This window comes from Hyla sarda, chromosome 5, assembly GCF_029499605.1.
Source record: "Hyla sarda isolate aHylSar1 chromosome 5, aHylSar1.hap1, whole genome shotgun sequence".
Taxonomy (NCBI): domain Eukaryota; kingdom Metazoa; phylum Chordata; class Amphibia; order Anura; family Hylidae; genus Hyla; species Hyla sarda.
Window position 1 is genome coordinate 210,066,226 of NC_079193.1, and position 16,666 is coordinate 210,082,891.

A 16,666-nucleotide genomic window follows, 5' to 3' on the forward strand; every position below is an offset into this window, starting at 1 on the left:
CTATGTAAGTGCTTCCCGTTTCCTTGTCCGTATGCCTGATGAAGCGCTTAGGCGCAAAACGGATTGCATATTGGGAATAAACGTCGGTTACTTTTACCTGGTACCTGTGGTCCGAAGGAATCACACCTAATTTGGAGGTCATTGGTTTTGGTTGTCTATTGTGGAAGGCAGCAGTGAGACCCAACATTCGCTTTCTACCTTTGTTGTGCTGGGGTTGCACAACCAACCTTGGTAGGCTCCCATGCACACCTAGCGGTTTTGAACCAGTTAGGCGGTAATTCACTATGAAGCACTCTTTTTATTTTTTATTTTTTATTTTTTTTTGCCTTTTTAGTTCTATGCTTAAAGGCATCCCAGAGAACTTTCTGCCCCTCTCAACGGCCAGCTGGTGTGGCCTTTTCTCTGCTTAGGCTTTCATGCAGCTGGATATGCTGTAGTCCATACCTGACCTGTTTTGGTGGCTTAAGGTGGACCTACACAATTTTTGGCAGGGAGTTTTAATGTTATGGTTGATTAGTGAATAATATATGTGTGTGTATAATTATATATATTGCTAAATTATTCTCCAAGTCAATAGCAAATCTAGAAACATAATGAAGGTAATGGTTAACCAAAAGTCTTCACTTAGAACTTGCTGTCTCCCATTCCTGGATACTAAAGCATTTAGGTAGTATAATATGAACTTTATTCCATTCTTACGTCTTGGGATCTCTAGATGTTATCTATTTATTGCCAAATTGAGGCAGAGTCAGTTTACTTTACTAGTGTCATTTTTAATGTTCAGTCAGAAATTGCTGTGACAGGAAATTTCCCTTTAGGACAGTGGGCAGCCTGTGCCATAACATGAGCCGCTGCTGTGCATTCCTTTACCGTGAGCCTTGTTTCCTAACTGATGTTAGCTAAGTCATGTAGAAAGCAAGTCTCCTCTTCATCACTATTACTTTAGACACTTCTATACTATCAGTCCAATTTGCCTGAAATCCCCCCTTTTGTTTATGTTAGTCTGCTGATCTGCTGTCTAGCCTAAAGTATGTAATGAAAGTAAATGACCGGATTGTTAAAGTGAAACCCTCCCAGCAATCGGTCTATATCTGTCATGTCACCTTCACATACAGTGGTATTTCATGAATGTGAATTCTGCGATCGGTAAGCTGCTAGGCACACACATGGTCCAGCAGTAGAGCATGTGTTCTCCTTCTATACTGTTATTGATGATTATAAAGACAGAGCAGTAATAACTGGTGAAGCCCGTTGGTCAACCATGCCAGGTATTACCATGATGGCAGTCTTTATGAATGGACACTCAAGCAGTTAAACACCTTAAGCTCTAAAGTAAGTTTAATATTTGCCTGCCTAAAATATATTTGTGAATACCTTTTATCTGCCTCATCTTTTTTTCTGAAGGTATGTTTACATGGTATGCTGCAGATTTTCTCTCCAGTTTTTGCAGGTGTAGTGCAGTACCTCATCCACATGCTGCAGAAAAAAATCTGCATGGATATGAACTGTGGTGCAGATTAAGGATGCTTTTACATTACACTTGTGCCCTCCCTGACACAGGACACCAAAATGTCAAAGTGGGATGCCGACTTATGCATGTATGGAGAGGCATGGGCTCCATTGCTTTCGATGACCTGAATGAAGTCAGCTATGTTCAAGTGGTTTTCCAAACATAAAGGAATTTTGTCTTGGACTGAAAGACGTGGATTAGAGCACAAAACTTGTATGTGCTCAGAAAAAGGACCTGAACATCGTCAGTAGATGACAACTTTCCCATCATTGAAACCAATGAAGCCCATGCCTCTCCATACTTGTCATTTTGACATTTTGCTGGCCACAGAGGGCACAAGCACTGTGTTAAAGGGGTACTACGGCCCTGAGACACCCTGAGATATCTCACCGCGGGGGTCCCTCCGGTGGGGACCCCCGCAGTCTTGTATTCGCCACCCACCTGTTTGAGCTGCCCGTCGCGGTGCCAGCTCACAAACAGCCGGGTGGCGACCATGGGGCCGGAGTATCGTGACGTCAAGACTCCGCCCCCGTATGACGTCACCCTCCACCCCAGCTATGCAAGTCTATGGGAGGGGGGTGACGTCACACGGTGGCGGAGTCGTGATGATACTCCGGCCCCGTGGTCGCCACCCGACTGTTTGTGAGCTGGCACCGTGGCATGCAGCTCAAATAGGTGGGTGGCGAATACAAGATTGCGGGGGTCCCCTTTGGATAGGGGATAAGATGTCTCAGGGCCAGAGTACCCCTTTAAAACACTCTTAAATGCAATAAATTTCCATGTTTGGACCATTAAAATGAATGTGGCTCGTGCAGATATATGTTTGTATTCCATTTTGACACTTTGACAATGTATTGTGCAACTGAGGATGACACACAAATGTGGTGTCAAATCACCTTAATCTGCACCATGTCAATTTATATTGGAGATGCACAAGAATCCGCGTTGGAAGACAAAATCTGCAAAAAATCTTGGTTACCTACAAATGTAGCAACAAAATCTGCAGCTGTAGATTTTCAACTCTTTGACAATTTTTTTCTTTTTAGGGTATATTGGTACAGTACTCTACACATATTTGATGCGCAGAATTTGAAGCTGTAGTTTTGATGTTGTGTTCAGTCATTTAGTTTACACTGAAATCTACAGCATAAAAATATGCAGCTTCAAATCCTGTTCATCAAATATGTGCAGATTACTGTCCATGTGAATAGACTCTTAGGGGAGATTTATCAAAACCTGTCCAGAAAAAAAATTGTCCAGTTGCCCATGGCAACCAACCAGATTGCTTCTTTAATTTTTAACAAGGCATCTGCAAAATCAAAGCAGCGATCTGATTGGTTGCTATGGGCAACTCAGCAACTTTTTTCTCTGGACAGGTTTCCATAAATCTCCACCTTAGACTCCACACCAAATCAACATCATTTGGTGTAAATTCAATGATGCAGATTTATCTGTGGAAGCAAATGTTTACTGTACCTAAATGTAGACCTAAGATGCAAAAGTGTATGTGTTGAGGGACATGGCCTGTATAGGCAGACTAATATGCTTCACTCTGCACCCAAAAGTGTGCCAGAAAATTGGCGCACTTTATACCAACTGATGTATTTGTATAAGTTTTATCCTTAGACTGTCTAGTCCAGGTTTAGACCAACAGCCTGATACATTTTGATGAGTCTGGCACATTCATAGACTGTCTAGTCTAAGTTTACACTGCCTAAGACAGTGTTTACCAACAAGGGTGTCTCCAGCTGTTACAGTTCATTTCCCCCCGCTCTGCGCACCGATCGAAGTCGGTACAGAGCGGGGGGAACACGGGCGGCGAGGGGGGGGACATGGCCCGGCCGGAAAGTGCGGCTGAGAAGGCTGCAGTGAAGATCGCGATAAGTGATCTTCACTGTGGCCTTCTAAAAGCTGCAAAACTACAACTCCCAGCATGCACCCACACAGCCAAAGGCTGTCTGGGCATGCTGGGAGTTGTAGTTTTGCAACATCTGGAGGGTCACAGTTTGGAAACCATTGTGTAGTGGTCTCTAAACTGTGGTCCTCCAGATGTTGCAAAACTACAACTCCCAGCATGCACTGACTGTCTGGGCATGCTGGGAGTTGTAGTTTTGCAACATCTGAAGTGGCACAGTTTGGAGACCACTATATGGTGGTCTCCAAACTGTAGCCCTCCAGATGTTGCAAAACTACAACTCCCAGCATGCCCAGACAGTCAGGGATGCTGGGCGTGTAGTTGTGCAATATCTGGCCCTTCAGGCCACTGTTCTTCCCCAGTTGTTGCATAACTACAACTCCTAGCATGCCCAGACTCTCCAGGCATGCTGGGAGTTGTAGTTCTGCAACATCTGAAGGGCCAGATATTGCAGAACTACACGCCCAGCATCCCTGACTGTACGGGCATGCTGGGAATTGTAGTTTTGCAACAGCTGTAGGCACACTGGTTGGGAAACACTGAGCCTGAGTCTGTTTCCTAACTCAGTTATTCCAACCAGTGTGGCTCCAGCTGTTGCAAAACTACAACTCCCAGAGTGCACTGACAGACCGTACATGCTGGGAGTTGTAGTCTAGCAACAGCTGGAGGCACATGGGTTGGAATCACTGAGCTAGAGTCTGTTTTCTAACTCACTGGTTCCCCACCAATGTGCCTACAGCTGTTGCAAGACTACAACTCCCAGCATGTACGGTCTGTCAGTGCATTCTGGGAGTTGTCATTTTGCCACAGCTGAAGGGTACATTCACACGGGCGGGTTTACAGTGGGTTTCCTTCAAGGAAACTTACTGTGAACCCCTGCCTGTGTGAATGTACCCTAAAAACACTACACTACGCTAAGAAATAATAAACAGTAAAACACTACACATACACCCCCTTACACGTCGCCCGCTCCCCCCCCCCCAATAAAAATGAAAAACGTCTCATACGGCAGTGTTTCCTAAACGGCGCCTCCAGCTGTGGCAGAACCACAACTCCTAGTGTTGCCGGCAGGGGTGTTACTGTCCTGGCAGGCTGGGAGTCTTGAGGCATCCTTGAGGCTGTCAGCTGGAGGCACCCTGTGGGAGACACTGCTGTAGGGTTTTGGTGGAGACAAGCCCCATCCTTGTTACCGGGTCCACCCCTACTGCAAATTCCTAATTTAGGCCTCAAATGCGCATGGCGCTCTCTCACTTCAGAGCCCTGTCGTATTTCAAGGTAACAGTTGTGGGCCACATATGGGGTATCTCCGTACTCGGGAGAAATTGCGTTACAAATTTTGGGGGGATTTTTCTCCCATTACCCTTTGTAGAAATGGTAAATTTGGGGGGAAAAACTGCACTTTTGTGAAAAATTTTTTTTTCATTTACACATCCGAATTTAACGAAAAGTCGTCAAACACCTGTAGTGTGTTAAGGCTCACCAGACCCCTTGTTACGTGCCTTGAGGGGTGTAGTTTCCAAAATAGTATGCCATGTGTTTTTATTTTATTTTTTCTGCTGTTCTGGCACCACAGGGGCTTCCTAAATGCGACATGCCCCCAAAAACCATTTCAGCAAAACTCACTCTCCAAAATCCCATTGTCGCTCCTTCCCTTCTGAGCCCTCTACTGCGCCCGCCGAACACTTGACATACACATATGAGGTATTTCCATACTCGAGAGAAATTGGGTTACAAATTTTGGGGGGCTTTTTCTCCTTTTACCCCTTGTAAAATTTCAAAAACTGGGTCTACAAGAACATGAGAGTGTAAAAAATTTTGATTTTGAATTTTCTCCTTCACTTTGCTGCTTTTCCTGTGAAACACCTAAATGGTTAACAAACTTACTGAATGTCATTTTGAATACTTTGAGGGGTGCAGTATTTATAATGGGGTCATTTATGGGGTATTTCTAATATGAAGGCCCTTCAAATCCACTTCAAAACTGAACTGGCCCCTAAAAAATTCCGATTTTGAAGATTTTGTGAAAAATTGGAAAATTGCTGCTGAACTTTGAAGCCCTCTGATGTCTTCCAAAAGTAAAAACATGTCAACTTTATGATGCAAACAAAGTACACATATTGAATATGTGAATCAAAATATTATTTATTTAGAATGTTTATTTTCCTTACAAGCAGAGAGCTTCAAAGTTGGAAAAATGCAAAATTTTCAATTTTTTCATCAGATTTTTGAATTTTTCACCAAGAAATTATGCAAGTATCGACAAAAAATTACCACTAACATAAAGTAGAATATGTCACGAAAAAACTGTCTCGGAATCAGAATGAAAAGTAAAAGCATCCCAGAGTTATTAATGCTTAAAGTGACAGTGGTCAGAATTGCAAAAAATGCTCCCGTCCTTAGGGTTATAATGGGCTCCGTCCCCAAGGAGTTAAGCCCTTAAAGGGGTACTCCGGTGAAAACCTTTTTTCTTTTAAATTAACTGGTGGCAGAAAGTTAAACATATTTGTAAATTACTTCTATTAAGAGGCACGTCCTAATATGCTGCCTGCTAGTGAAAACTGGCAGGCAGCATATAACTGCAATGCTTTGGAATACTAAGTATTCCAAAGCATTAAAAAGTGTAAAAATAAATAAAAGTGTAAAAATAAATAAAAATTTTATAAAAGTGTAAAAAATAAATAATAATAATAATAAATACATATATATATATATATATTTATATATATATATATAATACATTTATTAAATGAATTTAATTTAAAAAAATGCATAATGTGTAGGATCGCATTGGCGAACATCCGCAGCATGTAATATGCTGCGGATGTCCACCATGTGATCCTATACATTATGCAGCAGTCATGGTAATGAGCTCCCTGCTGCGGCTGGGTAGCTTTGTGTGTCCACTCATAGCGGTGGATTTCCCGCCGGCAGTCATGAGCGGACACACTGAGCTACCCAGCCGCAGCAGTGATGGATATATTCGCCATGAGCGGGTGCTTATTCCCACAACATGTAGGATATATCCATCAGGAGCCTTAACTGTCACAGACAGACGCGTTATACTGCCAGCCGACCAAGGACCAATCAGAGAGGTCCCTGGTGCAGCCAATAACTTGTAGGGGTGCGGTATATAAATTGGGTCACTTGTGGGGGTGGGGGTACTGTTCTGCCCTGAAAGCCAAATGGCGCTCCTCTCCTTCTGAGTCCTACCACGCGGCCAAGGAACCATATATGGCCAAAGCGGGGGTATTTCCGAACATGGGACAAGCGGCTAAATAAAATATAGGGTGCATTTCTTTCAATATCAGAAGTGATGTACAAAAAATATGCCCCCCAAATGATGCATTTGTGAAAAATTGCAAATTTCGAATTTTTAACACTGACTTTGTAATAATTCCTGCCAAAAAACTATGGTGTTAAAATACTCACTGTACCCCCTAGCGAATACCTTGAGGGGTCTAGTTTTTAAAATGGGGTCATTTGGGGGGGGATATTCCTATGTTCTACTACCTTTTTAATTTCTGCAAACTTTGCATAGCACACAAAAAAAGATGTACTTTTCAAATTTTCTAAATTTCAAGTTAAATTGTTAAGCTTCTAACTAATTTAAAATGTTAATTAAAAACAAAAAAATTATGTCAAAATAAAGTAAACATCTGAAAGTATAAGTTTCATAAACTATTTGGTCAGTATGTATAAATATATGCAACCTATTAGTGTTAAAATAGCAAAAAATCATAATTTTTTGTAAAAATTTCATGATTTTTTGCATTGTAAAAAAAAACTACAAATGATATCGGCTTACTTTTACTATGTACATGAAGGACAACTTGTGACAAAAAAACAATGTCAGAATTATCATGATTGGCAAAATGTTACCAGATTTATTCTCTAATAAAGGCAGACATCCCCGATTTGAAAAAACAGGCCTGGTCTTTCAGGGGCGTACAGGTTTATTTGTATTGGTCCTTAAGGGGTTAAAAGAAAAAAGGTTTTCACCGGAGTACCCCTTTAAGGATTCAGCCCATTATGGTTTTCGTTTTTTCCTCCCCACCTTCAAAAAAATAATCTCTTTTATATTTTCATCCACAGACTAGTATGAAGGCTTGTTTTTTGCGCAACCAGATGTCCCTTGTAATGACATATGTATAATGTTATAACTTTACCATAAAATGTATGGCGCAACCAAAAAAATACTATTTGTGTGGGAAAATTAAAAAGAAAACCTCAATTTTGGAAGGTTTTGTTTTCACGCCGTACAATTTACGGTAAAAATGACGTGTTCTTTATTCTTTGGGTCAAAACTATTAAAATGATACCAATGATTACATACTTTTCTATTACTGTTGCGCTTAAAAAAAATTGCAAACTTTTTAACAAAGTTAGTACGTTTAAATTTTTATGTTCACGCCGTTCACCGTACTGTATCATTTTTTTTTTCACTTTTTGGGGGTGAAATGGGGAAAATAGGACAATTTACATTTTATTGGGGGAGAGGATTTTTCTATTTTTTTTTACTTTTTTAACTTTTATTTTCACACTTTAATTGTTCCCATAGGTATCTATTAATAGCAATCATTCAATTGCTAATATTGTTCAGTGCTATGCATAGGGCATAGCATTGATCAGTGTTATCGGTCATCGTCTGCTCTGGTCTGCTTGATCTCAGACCAGAGCAGAAGACCAGTGGGAGGCAGGTGAGGGGACCTCCGTCTGCCGTTCTGGATGATCGGATCTCCCCGGCAGCGCTGTGGGCTATCCGATCATCCATTTTAGTGGATTTTGATTACAGCATCTGAGGGGTTAATGGCGGACATCCGTGCGATCGCGGAAGTCAGCCATTACCTGAGAGTCCCTGGCTGCTATCAGCAGCTGGGACCTGCCACGCATGACCCGAGCATCGCTCCGATGCTCTCGGTTATGTATAGGACGTAAATGTACGTCCTGGTGCGTTAAGTACCACCTCACCAGAATGTACATTTATGTCCTGCGTCGTTAAAGGGGTACTCCGGTGGAAAACTTTTTTTTAATTTATTTTTTTAATCAGCTGATATCGGAAAGTTAAACAAATTTGTAAATTACTTCTGTTAAAAAATCTTAATCCTTCCAGTACTTTTCTTTTTTCTATTTCTTTTCTGTCACAACCACAGTGCTCTCTGTCCATGTTAGGAACTGTCCAGAGCAGGAGAAAATCCCAATAGCAAACATATGCTGCTCTGGACAGTTCCTGACATGGACAGAGGTGTCAGCATAGAGCACTGTGGTCGTGACAGAAAAGAAATCCCAAAAGAAAAGAATTTCTTCTTTAGTATACAGCCGCTAATAAGGACTAAGATTTTTTAATAGATGCAATTTACAAATCTGTTTAGTTCCGAACGTTGTATGCGCGTGCTGCGGGGGTCGGCCATACCCCCTCGTGACTTCCCCTCAATGCAAGTCTATGGAAGCGAGCTTGGCGGCCGTCACGCCCCCTCCCATAGACTTGCATTGAGGGGCGTGGCATTACAGCACAAGGGGGCGTGGTCGACCCCCCACAGCACACACCCAGCACTCGGAACTAAATGTTCCGAACGCTGGCCAGTGGAGTACCCTTTAAAGCCAAAATGGACTTGGTCCTTAAAGGGGTACTCCGCTGCTAGACTTCTTATCCCCTATCCAAAGGATAGGGATAAGATGTCTGAACACGGGGATCCCGCTGCTGGGGGCCCCTGAGATCTCCCGCAGCGTCCATTATTCTAAACAAACGCCGGGTTCAGGAGAAGTGGTCGTGACTTCACGGACATGCCCCCTCCATTCATGTGTATTGGAGGGGGCGTGGCATGATGACGTGGCCCCCTTCCATAGACATGAATGGAGGGGCGTGGTGTGATGACATTACAAACATGGCCTCTGGCTCCTAGCGATCTGAACAAAAGCCATGGAAAAATTAGGCAACCATCATGATGCTGAAGTTATTTAACATTTATTTTAGAGATGGATACAGTAATGCAAATGACAATGATGTTAAAGATTGATCATTTGTAGAATTTCCTTCAGCCATTACACCTACATTTCATATAGAATAGGTAAAAATCCAAAGTTTTTGTCATGTAAGCAGATTTACCAAGATAACCTACTATTGTTTTTTTGTTCCACTTTTTTTCATCTGGAGAGCTGTCTCATTGCCTTATCCAGCTCCCTCTATTTCTGTTTATCTAGAGTGTAAAGTTCAAATATATTAAACGAAATGGAGACAGACTGCCAGGAAGAGGTTTAACAAATGCTTGTATAAAAAAAAATCAACAGCAGGAGTCCAAATAGCAAGCAATGAAAAAAACAATATTTTATATATCAGAGAGATTGGAGAGTGTTCACAGCAAATAGAAACAAGAATATATAGCTTTAGGCGTGACTTATTATTATTACTGCTATTGACATCACTGTTGTTGGGCTATATTAGAGAGACACCATTTTACTTTTTTTTCTTAATCAGATTAAAGGGGTATTCGGGTGTTCTAAAATAATAAAATTGCTGGGGCTAGTGGAAAAAAAATTATACTTATGTCCCCTGATCCCCTGTTACTCGTGTTCAGCTCCTTCCAGTCCCCCAATGCATATCTGTTATGGCTTATTCTAAAGTGAGAGGTTATAGCCAGACTGATCTGAGCAGTCCAGTCCGACCGGTGACTAGTTCCTTTGTAAGTCTGTGGAGCCTGTCTCCTATGGGTCTGTTTGAGCTGGGTGGGAGTCGTACACCTCTCACTTCTCCCTGTAATTTCTTGTAGTATTTCAATGGGAATGTCAGCACTTAGACCCCAATCGGTCAAAACTTTTGACATGTCTATATGACATGTCAACAAATGCAACACTTTAAAGGAGTTGTCCAGTGGGACAGCTGTCACGCCCCCTCCCATAGGCTTGCATTGAGGGGGCGGAGCATGACATCACATGGGGGCGGGGCCGTGACATCACAATGCTCCGGCCCCCGTGATCGCCAGTAATCAGATCCGGAGTGAACAGGCCTCGGGGACTGATTTTAATGGGGTGCTGCGTGCAAGATCACGGGGGTCCCCAGCGGCGTGACCCCCGCGATCAGGAATCTTATCCCCTATCCTTTGGATAGGGGATAAGATGTCTTAGCGCCGGAGTACCCCTTTACATCCTTTTGCCCAACCATCTGCCAAAAAGCTGACTACATTTGTAGCTAAATTTTACTCAACAAATGATAATTTTTGTTGAAATTGTCCATTTTTATCAATTTTAATCTTTGTGTGGGAACTTATACACTGCTATAAAAGTTTGGTGGTCTACAGCGAGCGCTCCGCTAATGTAGACGCAGTCAATTGTTGGCTATATGGCTGTTCTCATCTTAAATGATTAAGTACATTCAGTGTATAGAATATTTTAGTAAATATTAAAAACATTCAATCAGAACATAGCCACCAAAAAGTAAATTGTCTTTGATTTGCCAATATTTGGCAGCTCTGACGAGGTATGTTGGGTATTTGAATAACTAGAATATACAGCTATGTGGATAGCGCTACTGGTATGGAGCCATACACCTGAACAGAATTATAAAGCATGGGTACACATCTTATGTGTAGCTTTCAGTGGTTCCGGTGGTTACTGCAGTCAAGACTCAAATACTATTATGCTGTTCTTAATGTTTCACCCTTTCTTTACTCTTGCATTTTTTCCAAGTTTAAATCCAGTCTACTCTAATGTTTGTTTTTCTTTAAGTGTAGACAATTTAGTCTAGAATGCTAAGTGACAATAAGTTGGGCTGTACATTTCATCATTTCTAGAATATGGTGGTATAATTAAATTAATCAGCGTGTGTTTACACTATTAATGGTAGTAATGGCAACTGTTTAAAAGCCAATGTTTAATTTAAAGAGTTTCACTCCAGAATAAAAAAAATAAAAAAAAGCTGCAAAGGAATGAGATAGACATAACTCACTTAAAAAGCCCAGTGTATTCAAGAGAAAAGAAAACTTGGACAAAAATATTGGAAATCAGGAATACTCTCTTGAGCCAAATCCAGTTGCTGTCTCTTTTTTTTTTTATTAATTATTTTTTCTTTTTCTTTCTTTTTTATTCATACAGTGGTTGGAATGAACATTAGTTTAAAATATACAATTCAGTAAACATAGTACAGTGTACATGGAGTGATCAGAGTTTTCCTTACATAACCTCTTTAATTTATTTTTATATGTATACTTATTTCCAGATAGCCAAAAATGGTTAAAATTTATATTTAAAATATATAAATGTTTCCTTGTTTAAACTATAGGTGCCCATACACAATGTGCTCGGCTTATTGTCTAAAATCTATAATGTCCTCCTGACTCTACACCAATAGAATATGTCTATTGAAAGAAGGGTGGGGCATGTTGGTTTTTGACTGTTTGACCCTGTTGTTTTGGGAGAGATAAACTGCAGCCAGAGCTGTCTGACTGCAGCTTACCCCTCCCTTCCCTTTAAAGTAAACAGGAATGTTCGACCGCACTGAACTTTCATGTGTATGGGGATGTTGGGAGAGAGAACTGTTTGGCTGACACTTATTAAAAGTGTATGGTCATTTTAAAGGGGTACTCTGCCCCTAGACATCTTATCCCCTATCCAAAGGATAGGGGATAAGATGTCTGAATGCAGGGGTCCCACCGCTGGGAACCCTCACGATCTCTCCTTCGCTCCGTGCCTGATAATGGGGATAGATGGGCCGGAGTATCGTGTCATCACGGTCCCGCCCCCCTCATGACGTCACGGTCCCCCCCTCAATACAAGTCTATGCGAGAGGGCATGGTGGCGTCACGCCCACTCCCATAGACTTACATTGAGGGGGTGGGGTGTGACATCACAAGGGGGCGGGGCTATGGCATCATGATACTCCAGCCCCTGTATCGCCCGTCATCAGGCACGGAGCAAAGTTCACTCTGTGCAAAAGATGACAGGGGGTGCTGCAGGAGAGATCGTGGGGGTTCCCAGCGGTGGGACCCCTGCATTCAGGCATCTTATTCCCTATCCTTTGGATAGGGGATAAGATGTCTAGGGGTGGCGTACCCCTTTAAAACCTAACTCGGTGTAATCTGAACCTCCAGTTTGTTTGTCTGTTACTTCTGGCTTGGTTGGCAATGTGCAGCCGGAAAGATTGTGACTTTAGAATCAGACTACACAGGTGTCTAAAAATTATACACATAAGTCTGTAAAATATATAATATATAAAATAGATATTTTAATCAAGTGTGTTCCCAAAGTTCCTTCATTTTTTTTTTTTATATTTAGATATAAGATTACCTTTCTTTGAAGTAAAGCCACTTATCCCAAGCTTAGTAACTATAACATTAAAGGGGTATTCCAGGCCAAAACTTTTTTTTATATATATCAACTGGCTCCGGAAAGTTAAACAGATTTGTAAATTACTTCTATTAAAAAATCTTAATCCTTCCAATAGTTATTAGCTTCTGAAGTTGAGTTGTTGTTTTTCTGTCTAACTGCTCTCTGATGACTCACGTCCCGGGAGCTGTGCAGTTCCTATGGGGATATTCTCCCATCATGCACAGCTCCCGGGACGTGACATCATCATTGAGCAGTTAGACAGAAAACTTCAGAAGCTAATAACTATTGGGAGGATTAAGATTTTTTAATAGAAGTAATTTACAAATCTGTTTAACTTTATGGAGCCAGTTGATATGAAAAGAATTGTGCTCCACCGGAGTACACCTTTTAAATTTGGGTGCCAAATGTGCTCTTTGAACCATGGCAATTTTATTTAAGAAATAACAAAAAAAAAATCACAAAATTTTAGAAAAAATTTTAAGCATTCATTTGGACACTGAGGCTGCCAGCCAGAGCGACAATATTCTACATACCAGATGAAAGAAAAGGATGAACGTGGATTATGTTAGCAGTGCAACAAATAAAGTACTACCATGGAGCAATGGAAACATCAAAGTAAACCATATTTTAAAAATACATTTATTTAAAATGTCAACACATTTAAAGTATAAAAATAGATCCTATCAAGTCAGGAATATAAGTCCCGATGAAAGGCGAGTTAGGTGAACCAGTCTTTTTAATTTTGGTTTACCTAGATTATGCATATTGCCCATAATAACCATGCTTGGTGAAAAACTGACCAGTTTACCTGTTTTTACACCAGCCTCTGGCAGTTGGGTTTTTCAGAATTCACTCTTCTCCACTTTTTTGTTGGATTTTAGACAAAAAAAAACTGATTTTGGAAAAATGTTGGGGTATGCCCATTTTTGATATGCCACGTCCCTTTGTAGGGTTTTCTCAAACTCTCCAAGTGATTTTTGAGAATGTATTTTTTTTTTTTTTGTCCAAACATGTCGCAAACAATGTCGCACAGGCGTGCACCTAAGTTTAGTCTACAAAACCCTTGTTCGGCTTAGTAAATGAGGGCCATGGAGTTTAAACTTTTGAGAGGTATGGTTTAAATCTGTAAAGGAGTTTTCCCGGTATGACTTTGGGACCCACTGGGTTTCCAAACAAAACATCTGTATGGGCACCTTACACATGACAGTATTTTCACAAAACACGGAAAAGGTGGGAATATTTCAATTGCAGGTTTATTCTGTTCAAGGTTTTGCCTTACAAATACTTCTACAAAATTAACCCAATTTCTGCCATGTAAAAGTGACTAAAATCTAAATTCTTCCAACAGTACCATAGAGGAACACCCCCCTGCTAAATTTCCTTGAAACGATTGTTTCCTATGATCTTGGAGAATAACTGAGAGAGAGCTGGCATTGAACTGCAGGCGGCATACTATTCTGCAATCGTTATAATTGTTCCTTGCCATCATATAAAAAGAAGTGTCCTCAGCGGATAGAGGGAGCACAACACTTCTTTGAGAGGATAAAAGATCATATGATTTTTCTGTTATTAATCCTGGCTCTCAGCTATTTAATTGTGACAGATGTGGCTCAGCGGGAAACCAAATGAAAAGCTTTCCCTGGCACTGGACATTGAGCGGCTGTTGATGTCACTTAATATTTGGTGACGAGTAAAACAGAACTTACACTAGATTAGGCAATGTACTTTGTGTCTGCATGGCTGTCTAAAAAGGGACTCAAAATTCTGTTATTAATAAAAGCAAAATTCAACTTTTAGACTGGAAAAAAAAGTTTTTACGTTGATGCTTGTATTGTTTGCCTGTTCATCTCTGCTGTGACGTTCATTATTTAACTGCTGGGAATATTTTAGTGTTGTGAGAAATGGTCCCCACCAGAGTCTACTTGGGTGTTCTACGGTCAGCATGGTGCTTTAAATACTGAATTCCCATCGCACACAGGGAAAGTGAAAGAGGCCAGAGAGCAAACTCTGTATAGATCTCACTGTGGACAAGTTAGGGTAACAGCAATTTCTAGCTGAAAGAGCTAAAGTAATGACACTTAAGTGAGATTGGTCTTCGAAAGCAGTTGTTGGTCTGGATCCAATAATGTATCATTTGCTACGTCTGGAAAAGATCATTGGGATAAAATAAGTGAACTCTTACCCTGCTGTGCACGTGTTTCTTATGTGTGTGTATGTTTTGCTATGTATTCTCCACGTTTTAGTCGTACAGGTTCAGTCCTGATGCTTTCCCAAACTTTCACTTCTCAGATTTCCTAATCTATTCATTTGTTATAATTATTATTGCATGTTTCTTTGCCTTTACCACAGTTTAAGGAAATAGTGGAGTCCTTAACTGTTTACCCAGAGGCAAAATTAACAGGTGCATCAAAAATTCCTATAAGCGATGTTCATCCAATCTACTGAAGGCCTGGCTACCTTCCAGTCGCTATAAACAAAACATCTTTGTCAAGTAATTGAAAACGGACCAGGATTACAATTAGAAACGGCTTTATGTGTAATGTCCTGGTGACTGTAAGGTTCTGTGCTCACATTGTAAGGTGGGAGCATCAGTACAGCAAGGTGCTAGCCGGTTTTCCAGCCAGGGCAATAGAGAACCTCTTTCTTTATTGATGGGAATGCTGCCCACAGCAACTGGCACCCGTGTGAACTATCAGAGAATTACAGAGTCATATTACCATAGTGATAACACATCTTAAGGCTATGTAGGGTAACCTGCCTAAATCCATTTATCATTACATCTTTATGAGGTATTACACAGTGTTCTGTAGTGGACCTAAAAGCCTTATTGTGCCAGCTTTAAAGTGTTTGATTTTGGGGAAGTGATTTCAACCGTAATGGCTGAACGAGTGCTCCTTTATATTTTAACCTATTACACAACATGGCCAAGGCACGTTTTCTTCCGGGAAAGACAAGGAAGTTTGTTATGCTATTATCTCTTATTTTTTAGTACTGTTATTGCAGGGAGCAGTGGTCATTTTTAAACAACAAAGACTAAAATGGCAGCTCTACCAAAAATATTCAGTAAAGTTTACTTTTCTTTCTGCCCCTTACCCATTGAAGATTGGTGTGTTTGTTTGGCCAGTACTCCATAAGCCGTAGACTGTGCTGTCAAATAGATCAATGCTATAAAGTACTAATAATGTTCGGATCTACAGTACCTGGTTACATTCTTTGGAAAAAAAATAAAAAAGGAACTCTTTCAGCTTTGTTTTTTGCTTGGCTGGATTATTCATAGAACTGGAGATAAATATAGCCATCATAACAAAACATTCTTCCTGTGACACATCAATAAGCATTTGTTGTGTATATGGCTCCCATCCATATTGCATTCATGTCACACTTGTAATCCTGCTCCGAGGAGCCCGAAATGACCTTTACTATGAGCATTACCTGTTGGATGCATGTGAAACAAGTCTATACTGGAAAGATGTACATGTCATCATCCGAACACACAGTACAGGAGAGATTAATCCGCCGCTGCTGCTGAACCTATAATGGAGGGGAATAATCCTTTTAACACGCTCTGTGCTGGATTGCTTTCACTTGTTATGAAATGGTTCTGTCATTGCTGATGAGTGAAAGCTTAATAGCTGAAATGTAAAGCTGCAAATAAGAAGCCAATTTTAGCTATAGGAAGAGCTTTCTAGAACGCTGAAATCTTGGCATTGATACCAGCAAGGATGATTAGCAAACCAAGTCGGAACAATGAAATCTGTTACAGGTGTTTAGAAGTTGCTTTCTGCTGCAAAACTGTAAAAGTAATAACTCAAAGTACTTTAGTAGTTCTAGGCCTTAAACGGGTGCATGTGTTGTCCTGACAGTGATTTTTACCTGTACGTTTTAATATAAAGCACTGTAGCCACAAATATTATTTGATTCTT

General features: G+C 40.8%; 1 protein-coding gene and 1 long non-coding RNA gene across 4 annotated transcripts in view; one reads left to right on the plus strand and one right to left on the minus strand.

The window, feature by feature from the left end:
- GMDS (GDP-mannose 4,6-dehydratase) overlaps positions 1-16,666 on the plus strand; it is a 716,505-nt gene that overhangs the window by 433,837 nt on the left and 266,002 nt on the right. The window lies entirely within an intron of this gene.
- Positions 1-16,666, minus strand: part of LOC130273750 (uncharacterized) — a 203,912-nt gene that overhangs the window by 27,698 nt on the left and 159,548 nt on the right. The window lies entirely within an intron of this gene.